The sequence below is a fragment of the Ranitomeya imitator genome, chromosome 5 (assembly GCF_032444005.1).
Source record: "Ranitomeya imitator isolate aRanImi1 chromosome 5, aRanImi1.pri, whole genome shotgun sequence".
Classification (NCBI taxonomy): domain Eukaryota; kingdom Metazoa; phylum Chordata; class Amphibia; order Anura; family Dendrobatidae; genus Ranitomeya; species Ranitomeya imitator.
Genome location: NC_091286.1, coordinates 705,065,571 through 705,078,630, shown reverse-complemented (window position 1 = coordinate 705,078,630; position 13,060 = coordinate 705,065,571). Strand labels below are relative to the sequence as shown.

Below are 13,060 nucleotides of genomic sequence, written 5' to 3'. Positions count from 1 at the left end.
TAAATGTTCTTCCAGTATGCAAAAATGGAATCCACACTTAAAAAAAAAAAAAAAAAAAAAAGCTTGCAATGGCATGTGTGATTGTATATGAAAATTGTGACCTGGTGTGACGTGAAACTGACGATATGTTTGCCAGGTTTGGGGGATTAGCTCAAGTGGTAGAGCGCTCGCTTAGCATCCGAGAGGTAGTGGGATCGATGCCCGCATTCTCCAATACTACCGCTGAATTCCTTCTTCGCTGGGTTGAATGAATCATTTTTACCACCTGCTCGTGGCACCCATGGCCAAACCTAGTGGGCTTTCAACAAGCTTTCGATAGCTCAGCTGGTAGAGCAGAGGACTGTAGCTCTAAATTAGCAATCCTTAGGTCGCTGGTTCAATTCCGGCTCGAAGGAAGTTTTGTTTATCCTATCTCATCCAGAAGGTTTTTCTCCAGTTTGTCTCGTGAATTCAAAACATCGTCAGCAAAATGGCTTTTACTTGAGGGAGATGCTTAGCACAAATGCAAAAACTTCTTCAACTGTAGCTTACTACTGAAGCAAAAGGGTGCAACGTCCCTGGGTGGACTCGAACCACCAACCTTTCGGTTAACAGCCGAACGCGCTAACCGATTGCGCCACAGAGACATGATTTTCAACAAAAACAAACAAACATTTGCAAAGCACCAAGAATAATTTAGTTGCCAACAGATAAGAAATGGCTGATAAATTACATGACATAGACCAGAAGGCAGGCAGTAATTAGACTTCAACTCTGAGCATCCTCCACCATAAGCAGAGTGGCGCAGCGGAAGCGTGCTGGGCCCATAACCCAGAGGTCGATGGATCGAAACCGTCCTCTGCTAAACGGTTGTGTTTTATACTCTTCATCATTACATTTCATCTAAATGCCCCTGTCTACAGCAAACCCTTTTGGCTCAAAAAAACACTGGTTAAAACCCTGAATCCCAGTTCAACTCGTGCCGCTAAAGGACCAGAAGGCCTTTACGATGTCTCAAAATTTTCTATAAACAAACCATAAAAGGTCAATGGTTCTCCTTGGGATTGTGCTACATCACAACTTTTTTCACTCTCCCCCAGTTTGATTCTCCATGTACTTAGAAAGGATTTGCTAGAACGTTTACTGTTATTGCAGAAAATGTAAAAAAAAAATGCGCACTTACGTAAGTGTTGGTGGTATAGTGGTGAGCATAGCTGCCTTCCAAGCAGTTGACCCGGGTTCGATTCCCGGCCAACGCATGGCTTGCTTTTTCACCATTGGTGTTGCGTTTATTCTCTTTTAATGTTTTGTGTTCAAGCTCATGCTCTACTCTCTTCTTACAGTTTAGCAACCACAAAAAGGAGAAAAAAACGAAGAGAAGCGTTCTTAGCTTTTTCAACACTTCATCTAAACCATTTGCTGCTCATCAGTTATTGTTTGAAACTTAGTAGGGTTAGTCCGCAATACAAAAGCAATGCCAAGGTAAACATTGGTATTGTGCTGGTTGGTGTAGCTTCTGTCAAAAGCAAACGCGTTTTGGCTCAAAAATTACTGGTCAAAACCCTGAATCCTGGATCAACTTGTGCCAAAGGACCAGAAGGCCTTCACGACCTCTCAGCAGTTTCTATAAACAAACAAAGCCATAAAAGGTCAATGGTTCTCTTTTGGGATTGTGCTACATCGCAACTTTTTTCTTCAAACTATGCAAGTTTTTTTCACTGTCCCCAATTTGATTCTCCATGTACATAGAAAGGGGTTGCTAGAAAGTTGCCCAACTGTATTTGTAGTGCACCAATCACGTTGTAGACTCCTTAAATGTTCTTCCAGTATGCAAAAATGGAATCCACACTTAAAAAAAAAAAAAAAAAAAAAAAAGCTTGCAATGGCATGTGTGATTGTATATGAAAATTGTGACCTGGTGTGACGTGAAACTGACGATATGTTTGCCAGATTTGGGGGATTAGCTCAAGTGGTAGAGCGCTCGCTTAGCATGCGAGAGGTAGCGGGATCGATGCCCGCATTCTCCAATACTACTGCTGAATTCCTTTTTCGCTGGGTTGAATGAATCATTTTTACCACCTGCTCGTGGCACCCATGGCCAAACCTAGTGGGCTTTCAACAATCCTTCGATAGCTCAGCTGGTAGAGCGGAGGACTGTAGCTCTAAATTAGCAATCCTTAGGTCGCTGGTTAAATTCCGGCTCGAAGGAAGTTTTGTTTATCCTATCTCATCCAGAAGGTTTTTCTCCAGTTTGTCTCGTGAATTCAAAACATCGTCAGCAAAATGGCTTTTACTTGAGGGAGATGCTTAGCACAAATGCAAAAACTTCTTCAACTGTAGCTTACTACTGAAGCAAAAGGGTGCAACGTCCCTGGGTGGACTCGAACCACCAACCTTTCGGTTAACAGCCGAACGCGCTAACCGATTGCGCCACAGAGACATGATTTTCAACAAAAACAAACAAACATTTGCAAAGCACCAAGAATAATTTAGTTGCCAACAGATAAGAAATGGCTGATAAATTACATGACATAGACCAGAAGGCAGGCAGTAATTAGACTTCAACTCTGAGCATCCTCCACCATAAGCAGAGTGGCGCAGCGGAAGCGTGCTGGGCCCATAATGCAGAGGTCGATGGATCGAAACCATCCTCTGCTAAACGGTTGTGTTTTATACTCTTCATCATTACATTTCATCTAAATGCCCCTGTCTACAGCAAACCCTTTTGGCTCAAAAAAACACTGGTTAAAACCCTGAATCCCAGTTCAACTCGTGCCGCTAAAGGACCAGAAGGCCTTTACGATGTCTCAAAATTTTCTATAAACAAACCATAAAAGGTCAATGGTTCTCCTTGGGATTGTGCTACATCACAACTTTTTTCACTCTCCCCCAGTTTGATTCTCCATGTACTTAGAAAGGATTTGCTAGAACGTTTACTGTTATTGCAGAAAATGTAAAAAAAAAATGCGCGCTTACGTAAGCGTTGGTGGTATAGTGGTGAGCATAGCTGCCTTCCAAGCAGTTGACCCGGGTTCGATTCCCGGCCAACGCATGGCTTGCTTTTTCACCATTGGTGTTGCGTTTATTCTCTTTTAATGTTTTGTGTTCAAGCTCATGCTCTACTCTCTTCTTACAGTTTAGCAACCACAAAAAGGAGAAAAAAACGAAGAGAAGCGTTCTTAGCTTTTTCAACACTTCATCTAAACCATTTGCTGCTCATCAGTTATTGTTTGAAACTTAGTAGGGTTAGTCCGCAATACAAAAGCAATGCCAAGGTAAACATTGGTATTGTGCTGGTTGGTGTAGATTCTGTCAAAAGCAAACGCGTTTTGGCTCAAAAATTACTGGTCAAAACCCTGAATCCTGGATCAACTTGTGCCAAAGGACCAGAAGGCCTTCACGACCTCTCAGCAGTTTCTATAAACAAACAAAGCCATAAAAGGTCAATGGTTCTCTTTTGGGATTCTGCTACATCGCAACTTTTTCCTTCAAACTATGCAAGTTTTTTTCACTGTCCCCAATTTGATTCTCCATGTACATAGAAAGGGGTTGCTAGAAAGTTGCCCAACTGTATTTGTAGGGCACCAATCACGTTGTAGACTCCTTAAATGTTCTTCCAGTATGCAAAAATGGAATCCACACTTAAAAAAAAAAAAAAAAAGCTTGCAATGGCATGTGTGATTGTATAAGAAAATTGTGACCTGGTGTGACGTGAAACTGACGATATGTTTGCTAGGTTTGGGGGATTAGCTCAAGTGGTAGAGCGCTCGCTTAGCATGCGAGAGGTAGCGGGATCGATGCCCGCATTCTCCAATACTACTGCTGAATTCCTTTTTCGCTGGGTTGAATGAATCATTTTTACCACCTGCTCGTGGCACCCATGGCCAAACCTAGTGGGCTTTCAACAATCCTTCGATAGCTCAGCTGGTAGAGCGGAGGACTGTAGCTCTAAATTAGCAATCCTTAGGTCGCTGGTTCAATTCCGGCTCGAAGGAAGTTTTGTTTATCCTATCTCATCCAGAAGGTTTTTCTCCAGTTTGTCTCGTGAATTCAAAACATCGTCAGCAAAATGGCTTTTACTTGAGGGAGATGCTTAGCACAAATGCAAAAACTTCTTCAACTGTAGCTTACTACTGAAGCAAAAGGGTGCAACGTCCCTGGGTGGACTCGAACCACCAACCTTTCGGTTAACAGCCGAACGCGCTAACCGATTGCGCCACAGAGACATGATTTTCAACAAAAACAAACAAACATTTGCAAAGCACCAAGAATAATTTAGTTGCCAACAGATAAGAAATGGCTGATAAATTACATGACATAGACCAGAAGGCAGGCAGTAATTAGACTTCAACTCTGAGCATCCTCCACCATAAGCAGAGTGGCGCAGCGGAAGCGTGCTGGGCCCATAACCCAGAGGTCGATGGATCGAAACCATCCTCTGCTAAACGGTTGTGTTTTATACTCTTCATCATTACATTTCATCTAAATGCCCCTGTCTACAGCAAACCCTTTTGGCTCAAAAAAACACTGGTTAAAACCCTGAATCCCAGTTCAACTCGTGCCGCTAAAGGACCAGAAGGCCTTTACGACGTCTCAAAATTTTCTATAAACAAACCATAAAAGGTCAATGGTTCTCCTTGGGATTGTGCTACATCACAACTTTTTTCACTCTCCCCCAGTTTGATTCTCCATGTACTTAGAAAGGATTTGCTAGAACGTTTACTGTTATTGCAGAAAATGTAAAAAAAAAATGCGCGCTTACGTAAGCGTTGGTGGTATAGTGGTGAGCATAGCTGCCTTCCAAGCAGTTGACCCGGGTTCGATTCCCGGCCAACGCATGGCTTGCTTTTTCACCATTGGTGTTGCGTTTATTCTCTTTTAATGTTTTGTGTTCAAGCTCATGCTCTACTCTCTTCTTACAGTTTAGCAACCACAAAAAGGAGAAAAAAACGAAGAGAAGCGTTCTTAGCTTTTTCAACACTTCATCTAAACCATTTGCTGCTCATCAGTTATTGTTTGAAACTTAGTAGGGTTAGTCCGCAATACAAAAGCAATGCCAAGGTAAACATTGGTATTGTGCTGGTTGGTGTAGCTTCTGTCAAAAGCAAACGCGTTTTGGCTCAAAAATTACTGGTCAAAACCCTGAATCCTGGATCAACTTGTGCCAAAGGACCAGAAGGCCTTCACGACCTCTCAGCAGTTTCTATAAACAAACAAAGCCATAAAAGGTCAATGGTTCTCTTTTGGGATTGTGCTACATCGCAACTTTTTTCTTCAAACTATGCAAGTTTTTTTCACTGTCCCCAATTTGATTCTCCATGTACATAGAAAGGGGTTGCTATAAAGTTGCCCAACTGTATTTGTAGTGCACCAATCACGTTGTAGACTCCTTAAATGTTCTTCCAGTATGCAAAAATGGAATCCACACTTAAAAAAAAAAAAAAAAAAAAAAAGCTTGCAATGGCATGTGTGATTGTATATGAAAATTGTGACCTGGTGTGACGTGAAACTGACGATATGTTTGCTAGGTTTGGGGGATTAGCTCAAGTGGTAGAGCGCTCGCTTAGCATGCGAGAGGTAGCGGGATCGATGCCCGCATTCTCCAATACTACTGCTGCATTCCTTTTTCGCTGGGTTGAATGAATCATTTTTACCACCTGCTCGTGGCACCCATGGCCAAACCTAGTGGGCTTTCAACAATCCTTTGATAGCTCAGCTGGTAGAGCGGAGGACTGTAGCTCTAAATTAGCAATCCTTAGGTCGCTGGTTCAATTCCGGCTCGAAGGAAGTTTTGTTTATCCTATCTCATCCAGAAGGTTTTTCTCCAGTTTGTCTCGTGAATTCAAAACATCGTCAGCAAAATGGCTTTTACTTGAGGGAGATGCTTAGCACAAATGCAAAAACTTCTTCAACTGTAGCTTACTACTGAAGCAAAAGGGTGCAACGTCCCTGGGTGGACTCGAACCACCAACCTTTCGGTTAACAGCCGAACGCACTAACCGATTGCGCCACATAGACATGATTTTCAACAAAAACAAACAAACATTTGCAAAGCACCAAGAATAATTTAGTTGCCAACAGATAAGAAATGGCTGATAAATTACATGACATAGACCAGAAGGCAGGCAGTAATTAGACTTCAACTCTGAGCATCCTCCACCATAAGCAGAGTGGCGCAGCGGAAGCGTGCTGGGCCCATAACCCAGAGGTCGATGGATCGAAACCATCCTCTGCTAAACGGTTGTGTTTTATACTCTTCATCATTACATTTCATCTAAATGCCCCTGTCTACAGCAAACCCTTTTGGCTCAAAAAAACACTGGTTAAAACCCTGAATCCCAGTTCAACTCGTGCCGCTAAAGGACCAGAAGGCCTTTACGACGTCTCAAAATTTTCTATAAACAAACCATAAAAGGTCAATGGTTCTCCTTGGGATTGTGCTACATCACAACTTTTTTCACTCTCCCCCAGTTTGATTCTCCATGTACTTAGAAAGGATTTGCTAGAACGTTTACTGTTATTGCAGAAAATGTAAAAAAAAAATGCGCGCTTACGTAAGCGTTGGTGGTATAGTGGTGAGCATAGCTGCCTTCCAAGCAGTTGACCCGGGTTCGATTCCCGGCCAACGCATGGCTTGCTTTTTCACCATTGGTGTTGCGTTTATTCTCTTTTAATGTTTTGTGTTCAAGCTCATGCTCTACTCTCTTCTTACAGTTTAGCAACCACAAAAAGGAGAAAAAAACGAAGAGAAGCGTTCTTAGCTTTTTCAACACTTCATCTAAACCATTTGCTGCTCATCAGTTATTGTTTGAAACTTAGTAGGGTTAGTCCGCAATACAAAAGCAATGCCAAGGTAAACATTGGTATTGTGCTGGTTGGTGTAGCTTCTGTCAAAAGCAAACGCGTTTTGGCTCAAAAATTACTGGTCAAAACCCTGAATCCTGGATCAACTTGTGCCAAAGGACCAGAAGGCCTTCACGACCTCTCAGCAGTTTCTATAAACAAACAAAGCCATAAAAGGTCAATGGTTCTCTTTTGGGATTGTGCTACATCGCAACTTTTTTCTTCAAACTATGCAAGTTTCTTTCACTGTCCCCAATTTGATTCTCCATGTACATAGAAAGGGGTTGCTAGAAAGTTGCCCAACTGTATTTGTAGGGCACCAATCACGTTGTAGACTCCTTAAATGTTCTTCCAGTATGCAAAAATGGAATCCACACTTAAAAAAAAAAAAAAAAAAAAAGCTTGCAATGGCATGTGTGATTGTATATGAAAATTGTGACCTGGTGTGACGTGAAACTGACGATATGTTTGCTAGGTTTGGGGGATTAGCTCAAGTGGTAGAGCGCTCGCTTAGCATGCGAGAGGTAGCGGGATCGATGCCCGCATTCTCCAATACTACTGCTGAATTCCTTTTTCGCTGGGTTGAATGAATCATTTTTACCACCTGCTCGTGGCACCCATGGCCAAACCTAGTGGGCTTTCAACAATCCTTCGATAGCTCAGCTGGTAGAGCGGAGGACTGTAGCTCTAAATTAGCAATCCTTAGGTCGCTGGTTCAATTCCGGCTCGAAGGAAATTTTGTTTATCCTATCTCATCCAGAAGGTTTTTCTCCAGTTTGTCTCGTGAATTCAAAACATCGTCAGCAAAATGGCTTTTACTTGAGGGAGACGCTTAGCACAAATGCAAAAACTTCTTCAACTGTAGCTTACTACTGAAGCAAAAGGGTGCAACGTCCCTGGGTGGACTCGAACCACCAACCTTTTGGTTAACAGCCGAACGCGCTAACCGATTGCGCCACAGAGCCATTTCTTATCTGTTGACAACTAAATTATTCTTGGTGCTTTGCAAATGTTTGTTTGTTTTTGTTGAAAATCATGTCTCTGTGGCGCAATCGGTTAGCGCGTTCGGCTGTTAACCGAAAGGTTGGTGGTTCGAGTCCACCCAGGGACGTTGCAACCTTTTGCTTCAGTAGTAAGCTACAGTTGAAGAAGTTTTTGCATTTGTGCTAAGCATCTCCCTCAAGTAAAAGCCATTTTGCTGACGATGTTTTGAATTCACGAGACAAACTGGAGAAAAACCTTCTGGATGAGATAGGATAAACAAAACTTCCTTCGAGCCGGAATTGAACCAGCGACCTAAGGATTGCTAATTTAGAGCTACAGTCCTCCGCTCTACCAGCTGAGCTATCGAAGGATTGTTGAAAGCCCACTAGGTTTGGCCATGGGTGCCACGAGCAGGTGGTAAAAATGATTCATTCAACCCAGCGAAAAAGGAATTCAGCAGTAGTATTGGAGAATGCGGGCATCGATTCCGCTACCTCTCGCATGCTAAGCGAGCGCTCTACCACTTGAGCTAATCTCCCAAACCTGGCAAATGTATCGTCAGTTTCACGTCACACCAGGTCACAATTTTCATATACAATCACACATGCCATTGCAAGCTTTTTTTTTTTTTTTTTTTTTTTAAGTGTGGATTCCATTTTTGCATACTGGAAGAACATTTAAGGAGTCTACAACGTGATTGGTGCCCTACAAATACAGTTGGGCAACTTTCTAGCAACCCCTTTCTATGTACATGGAGAATCAAATTGGGGACAGTGAAAAAAACTTGCATAGTTTGAAGAAAAAAGTTGCGATGTAGCACAATCCCAAAAGAGAACCATTGACCTTTTATGGCTTTGTTTGTTTATAGAAACTGCTGAGAGGTCGTGAAGGCCTTCTGGTCCTTTGGCACAAGTTGATCCAGGATTCAGGGTTTTGACCAGTAATTTTTGAGCCAAAACGCGTTTGCTTTTGACAGAAGCTACACCAACCAGCACAATACCAATGTTTACCTTGGCATTGCTTTTGTATTGCGGACTAACCCTACTAAGTTTCAAACAATAACTGATGAGCAGCAAATGGTTTAGATGAAGTGTTGAAAAAGCTAAGAACGCTTCTCTTCGTTTTTTTCTCCTTTTTGTGGTTGCTAAACTGTAAGAAGAGAGTAGAGCATGAGCTTGAACACAAAAGAGAACATTAAAAGAGAATAAACGCAACACCAATGGTGAAAAAGCAAGCCATGCGTTGGCCGGGAATCGAACCCGGGTCAACTGCTTGGAAGGCAGCTATGCTCACCACTATACCACCAACGCTTACGTAAGCGCGCATTTTTTTTTTACATTTTCTGCAATAACAGTAAACGTTCTAGCAAATCCTTTCTAAGTACATGGAGAATAAAACTGGGGGAGAGTGAAAAAAGTTGTGATGTAGCACAATCCCAAGGAGAACCATTGACCTTTTATGGTTTGTTTATAGAAAATTTTGAGACGTCGTAAAGGCCTTCTGGTCCTTTAGCGGCACGAGTTGAACTGGGATTCAGGGTTTTAACCAGTGTTTTTTTGAGCCAAAAGGGTTTGCTGTAGACAGGGGCATTTAGATGAAATGTAATGATGAAGAGTATAAAACACAACCGTTTAGCAGAGGATGGTTTTGATCCATCGACCTCTGGGTTATGGGCCCAGCACGCTTCCGCTGCGCCACTCTGCTTATGGTGGAGGATGCTCAGAGTTGAAGTCTAATTACTGCCTGCCTTCTGGTCTATGTCATGTAATTTATCAGCCATTTCTTATCTGTTGGCAACTAAATTATTCTTGGTGCTTTGCAAATGTTTGTTTGTTTTTGTTGAAAATCATGTCTCTGTGGCGCAATCGGTTAGCGCGTTCGGCTGTTAACCGAAAGGTTGGTGGTTCGAGTCCACCCAGAGACGTTGCACCCTTTTGCTTCAGTAGTAAGCTACAGTTGAAGAAGTTTTTGCATTTGTGCTAAGCATCTCCCTCAAGTAAAAGCCATTTTGCTGACGATGTTTTGAATTCACGAGACAAACTGGAGAAAAACCTTCTGGATGAGATAGGATAAACAAAACTTCCTTCGAGCCGGAATTGAACCAGCGACCTAAGGATTGCTAATTTAGAGCTACAGTCCTCCGCTCTACCAGCTGAGCTATCGAAGGATTGATGAAAGCCCACTAGGTTTGGCCATGGGTGCCACGAGCAGGTGGTAAAAATGATTCATTCAACCCAGCGAAAAAGGAATTCAGCAGTAGTATTGGAGAATGCGGGCATCGATCCCGCTACCTCTCGCATGCTAAGCGAGCGCGCTACCACTTGAGCTAATCTCCCAAACCTGGCAAACGTATCGTCAGTTTCACGTCACACCAGGTCACAATTTTCATATACAATCACACATGCCATTGCAAGCTTTTTTTTTTTTTTTTTTTTTTTAAGTGTGGATTCCATTTTTGCATACTGGAAGAACATTTAAGGAGTCTACAACGTGATTGGTGCCCTACAAATACAGTTGGGCAACTTTCTAGCAACCCCTTTCTATGTACATGGAGAATCAAATTGGGGACAGTGAAAAAAACTTGCATAGTTTGAAGAAAAAAGTTGCGATGTAGCACAATCCCAAAAGAGAACCATTGACCTTTTATGGCTTTGTTTGTTTATAGAAACTGCTGAGAGGTCGTGAAGGCCTTCTGGTCCTTTGGCACAAGTTGATCCAGGATTCAGGGTTTTGACCAGTAATTTTTGAGCCAAAACGCGTTTGCTTTTGACAGAAGCTACACCAACCAGCACAATACCAATGTTTACCTTGGCATTGCTTTTGTATTGCGGACTAACCCTACTAAGTTTCAAACAATAACTGATGAGCAGCAAATGGTTTAGATGAAGTGTTGAAAAAGCTAAGAACGCTTCTCTTCGTTTTTTTCTCCTTTTTGTGGTTGCTAAACTGTAAGAAGAGAGTAGAGCATGAGCTTGAACACAAAAGAGAACATTAAAAGAGAATAAACGCAACACCAATGGTGAAAAAGCAAGCCATGCGTTGGCCGGGAATCGAACCCGGGTCAACTGCTTGGAAGGCAGCTATGCTCACCACTATACCACCAACGCTTACGTAAGCGCGCATTTTTTTTTTACATTTTCTGCAATAACAGTAAACGTTCTAGCAAATCCTTTCTAAGTACATGGAGAATAAAACTGGGGGAGAGTGAAAAAAGTTGTGATGTAGCACAATCCCAAGGAGAACCATTGACCTTTTATGGTTTGTTTATAGAAAATTTTGAGACGTCGTAAAGGCCTTCTGGTCCTTTAGCGGCACGAGTTGAACTGGGATTCAGGGTTTTAACCAGTGTTTTTTTGAGCCAAAAGGGTTTGCTGTAGACAGGGGCATTTAGATGAAATGTAATGATGAAGAGTATAAAACACAACCGTTTAGCAGAGGATGGTTTTGATCCATCGACCTCTGGGTTATGGGCCCAGCACGCTTCCGCTGCGCCACTCTGCTTATGGTGGAGGATGCTCAGAGTTGAAGTCTAATTACTGCCTGCCTTCTGGTCTATGTCATGTAATTTATCAGCCATTTCTTATCTGTTGGCAACTAAATTATTCTTGGTGCTTTGCAAATGTTTGTTTGTTTTTGTTGAAAATCATGTCTCTGTGGCGCAATCGGTTAGCGCGTTCGGCTGTTAACCGAAAGGTTGGTGGTTCGAGTCCACCCAGAGACGTTGCACCCTTTTGCTTCAGTAGTAAGCTACAGTTGAAGAAGTTTTTGCATTTGTGCTAAGCATCTCCCTCAAGTAAAAGCCATTTTGCTGACGATGTTTTGAATTCACGAGACAAACTGGAGAAAAACCTTCTGGATGAGATAGGATAAACAAAACTTCCTTCGAGCCGGAATTGAACCAGCGACCTAAGGATTGCTAATTTAGAGCTACAGTCCTCCGCTCTACCAGCTGAGCTATCGAAGGATTGATGAAAGCCCACTAGGTTTGGCCATGGGTGCCACGAGCAGGTGGTAAAAATGATTCATTCAACCCAGCGAAAAAGGAATTCAGCAGTAGTATTGGAGAATGCGGGCATCGATCCCGCTACCTCTCGCATGCTAAGCGAGCGCGCTACCACTTGAGCTAATCTCCCAAACCTGGCAAACGTATCGTCAGTTTCACGTCACACCAGGTCACAATTTTCATATACAATCACACATGCCATTGCAAGCTTTTTTTTTTTTTTTTTTTTTTTAAGTGTGGATTCCATTTTTGCATACTGGAAGAACATTTAAGGAGTCTACAACGTGATTGGTGCCCTACAAATACAGTTGGGCAACTTTCTAGCAACCCCTTTCTATGTACATGGAGAATCAAATTGGGGACAGTGAAAAAAACTTGCATAGTTTGAAGAAAAAAGTTGCGATGTAGCACAATCCCAAAAGAGAACCATTGACCTTTTATGGCTTTGTTTGTTTATAGAAACTGCTGAGAGGTCGTGAAGGCCTTCTGGTCCTTTGGCACAAGTTGATCCAGGATTCAGGGTTTTGACCAGTAATTTTTGAGCCAAAACGCGTTTGCTTTTGACAGAAGCTACACCAACCAGCACAATACCAATGTTTACCTTGGCATTGCTTTTGTATTGCGGACTAACCCTACTAAGTTTCAAACAATAACTGATGAGCAGCAAATGGTTTAGATGAAGTGTTGAAAAAGCTAAGAACGCTTCTCTTCGTTTTTTTCTCCTTTTTGTGGTTGCTAAACTGTAAGAAGAGAGTAGAGCATGAGCTTGAACACAAAAGAGAACATTAAAAGAGAATAAACGCAACACCAATGGTGAAAAAGCAAGCCATGCGTTGGCCGGGAATCGAACCCGGGTCAACTGCTTGGAAGGCAGCTATGCTCACCACTATACCACCAACGCTTACGTAAGCGCGCATTTTTTTTTTACATTTTCTGCAATAACAGTAAACGTTCTAGCAAATCCTTTCTAAGTACATGGAGAATAAAACTGGGGGAGAGTGAAAAAAGTTGTGATGTAGCACAATCCCAAGGAGAACCATTGACCTTTTATGGTTTGTTTATAGAAAATTTTGAGACGTCGTAAAGGCCTTCTGGTCCTTTAGCGGCACGAGTTGAACTGGGATTCAGGGTTTTAACCAGTGTTTTTTTGAGCCAAAAGGGTTTGCTGTAGACAGGGGCATTTAGATGAAATGTAATGATGAAGAGTATAAAACACAACCGTTTAGCAGAGGATGGTTTTGATCCATCGAC

The 13,060-nt window shown here is 42.3% G+C and overlaps 21 non-coding genes across 21 annotated transcripts; 12 read left to right on the top strand and 9 right to left on the bottom strand.

Annotated features, from left to right (window-relative positions):
- Window positions 1-552: 552 nt before the first annotated feature.
- On the bottom strand, window positions 553-626 carry TRNAN-GUU (transfer RNA asparagine (anticodon GUU)). Its single transcript has one exon. It is a non-coding gene; the product is annotated as a tRNA-Asn (tRNA).
- Window positions 627-1,933: 1,307 nt separating this feature from the next.
- On the top strand, window positions 1,934-2,006 carry TRNAA-AGC (transfer RNA alanine (anticodon AGC)). Its single transcript has one exon. It is a non-coding gene; the product is annotated as a tRNA-Ala (tRNA).
- Window positions 2,007-2,345: 339 nt separating this feature from the next.
- TRNAN-GUU (transfer RNA asparagine (anticodon GUU)) lies at window positions 2,346-2,419 on the bottom strand. Its single transcript has one exon. It is a non-coding gene; the product is annotated as a tRNA-Asn (tRNA).
- A 540-nt stretch (window positions 2,420-2,959) lies between these two features.
- Window positions 2,960-3,031, top strand: TRNAG-UCC (transfer RNA glycine (anticodon UCC)). Its single transcript has one exon. It is a non-coding gene; the product is annotated as a tRNA-Gly (tRNA).
- Window positions 3,032-3,719: 688 nt separating this feature from the next.
- TRNAA-AGC (transfer RNA alanine (anticodon AGC)) lies at window positions 3,720-3,792 on the top strand. The gene has a single exon. It is a non-coding gene; the product is annotated as a tRNA-Ala (tRNA).
- Window positions 3,793-3,888: 96 nt separating this feature from the next.
- On the top strand, window positions 3,889-3,974 carry TRNAY-GUA (transfer RNA tyrosine (anticodon GUA)). Its single transcript is given in 2 exon segments — window positions 3,889-3,925; window positions 3,939-3,974. It is a non-coding gene; the product is annotated as a tRNA-Tyr (tRNA).
- A 157-nt stretch (window positions 3,975-4,131) lies between these two features.
- On the bottom strand, window positions 4,132-4,205 carry TRNAN-GUU (transfer RNA asparagine (anticodon GUU)). The gene has a single exon. It is a non-coding gene; the product is annotated as a tRNA-Asn (tRNA).
- A 540-nt stretch (window positions 4,206-4,745) lies between these two features.
- On the top strand, window positions 4,746-4,817 carry TRNAG-UCC (transfer RNA glycine (anticodon UCC)). The gene has a single exon. It is a non-coding gene; the product is annotated as a tRNA-Gly (tRNA).
- A 694-nt stretch (window positions 4,818-5,511) lies between these two features.
- On the top strand, window positions 5,512-5,584 carry TRNAA-AGC (transfer RNA alanine (anticodon AGC)). The gene has a single exon. It is a non-coding gene; the product is annotated as a tRNA-Ala (tRNA).
- A 953-nt stretch (window positions 5,585-6,537) lies between these two features.
- TRNAG-UCC (transfer RNA glycine (anticodon UCC)) lies at window positions 6,538-6,609 on the top strand. Its single transcript has one exon. It is a non-coding gene; the product is annotated as a tRNA-Gly (tRNA).
- Window positions 6,610-7,301: 692 nt separating this feature from the next.
- Window positions 7,302-7,374, top strand: TRNAA-AGC (transfer RNA alanine (anticodon AGC)). The gene has a single exon. It is a non-coding gene; the product is annotated as a tRNA-Ala (tRNA).
- A 96-nt stretch (window positions 7,375-7,470) lies between these two features.
- Window positions 7,471-7,556, top strand: TRNAY-GUA (transfer RNA tyrosine (anticodon GUA)). Its single transcript is given in 2 exon segments — window positions 7,471-7,507; window positions 7,521-7,556. It is a non-coding gene; the product is annotated as a tRNA-Tyr (tRNA).
- Window positions 7,557-7,859: 303 nt separating this feature from the next.
- TRNAN-GUU (transfer RNA asparagine (anticodon GUU)) lies at window positions 7,860-7,933 on the top strand. The gene has a single exon. It is a non-coding gene; the product is annotated as a tRNA-Asn (tRNA).
- Window positions 7,934-8,090: 157 nt separating this feature from the next.
- On the bottom strand, window positions 8,091-8,176 carry TRNAY-GUA (transfer RNA tyrosine (anticodon GUA)). The gene is given in 2 exon segments: window positions 8,091-8,126; window positions 8,140-8,176. It is a non-coding gene; the product is annotated as a tRNA-Tyr (tRNA).
- An 868-nt stretch (window positions 8,177-9,044) lies between these two features.
- TRNAG-UCC (transfer RNA glycine (anticodon UCC)) lies at window positions 9,045-9,116 on the bottom strand. The gene has a single exon. It is a non-coding gene; the product is annotated as a tRNA-Gly (tRNA).
- A 540-nt stretch (window positions 9,117-9,656) lies between these two features.
- On the top strand, window positions 9,657-9,730 carry TRNAN-GUU (transfer RNA asparagine (anticodon GUU)). The gene has a single exon. It is a non-coding gene; the product is annotated as a tRNA-Asn (tRNA).
- Window positions 9,731-9,887: 157 nt separating this feature from the next.
- TRNAY-GUA (transfer RNA tyrosine (anticodon GUA)) lies at window positions 9,888-9,973 on the bottom strand. Its single transcript is given in 2 exon segments — window positions 9,888-9,923; window positions 9,937-9,973. It is a non-coding gene; the product is annotated as a tRNA-Tyr (tRNA).
- Window positions 9,974-10,841: 868 nt separating this feature from the next.
- Window positions 10,842-10,913, bottom strand: TRNAG-UCC (transfer RNA glycine (anticodon UCC)). Its single transcript has one exon. It is a non-coding gene; the product is annotated as a tRNA-Gly (tRNA).
- A 540-nt stretch (window positions 10,914-11,453) lies between these two features.
- TRNAN-GUU (transfer RNA asparagine (anticodon GUU)) lies at window positions 11,454-11,527 on the top strand. The gene has a single exon. It is a non-coding gene; the product is annotated as a tRNA-Asn (tRNA).
- Window positions 11,528-11,684: 157 nt separating this feature from the next.
- On the bottom strand, window positions 11,685-11,770 carry TRNAY-GUA (transfer RNA tyrosine (anticodon GUA)). Its single transcript is given in 2 exon segments — window positions 11,685-11,720; window positions 11,734-11,770. It is a non-coding gene; the product is annotated as a tRNA-Tyr (tRNA).
- Window positions 11,771-12,638: 868 nt separating this feature from the next.
- On the bottom strand, window positions 12,639-12,710 carry TRNAG-UCC (transfer RNA glycine (anticodon UCC)). Its single transcript has one exon. It is a non-coding gene; the product is annotated as a tRNA-Gly (tRNA).
- Between the last annotated feature and the right edge of the window lie 350 nt (window positions 12,711-13,060).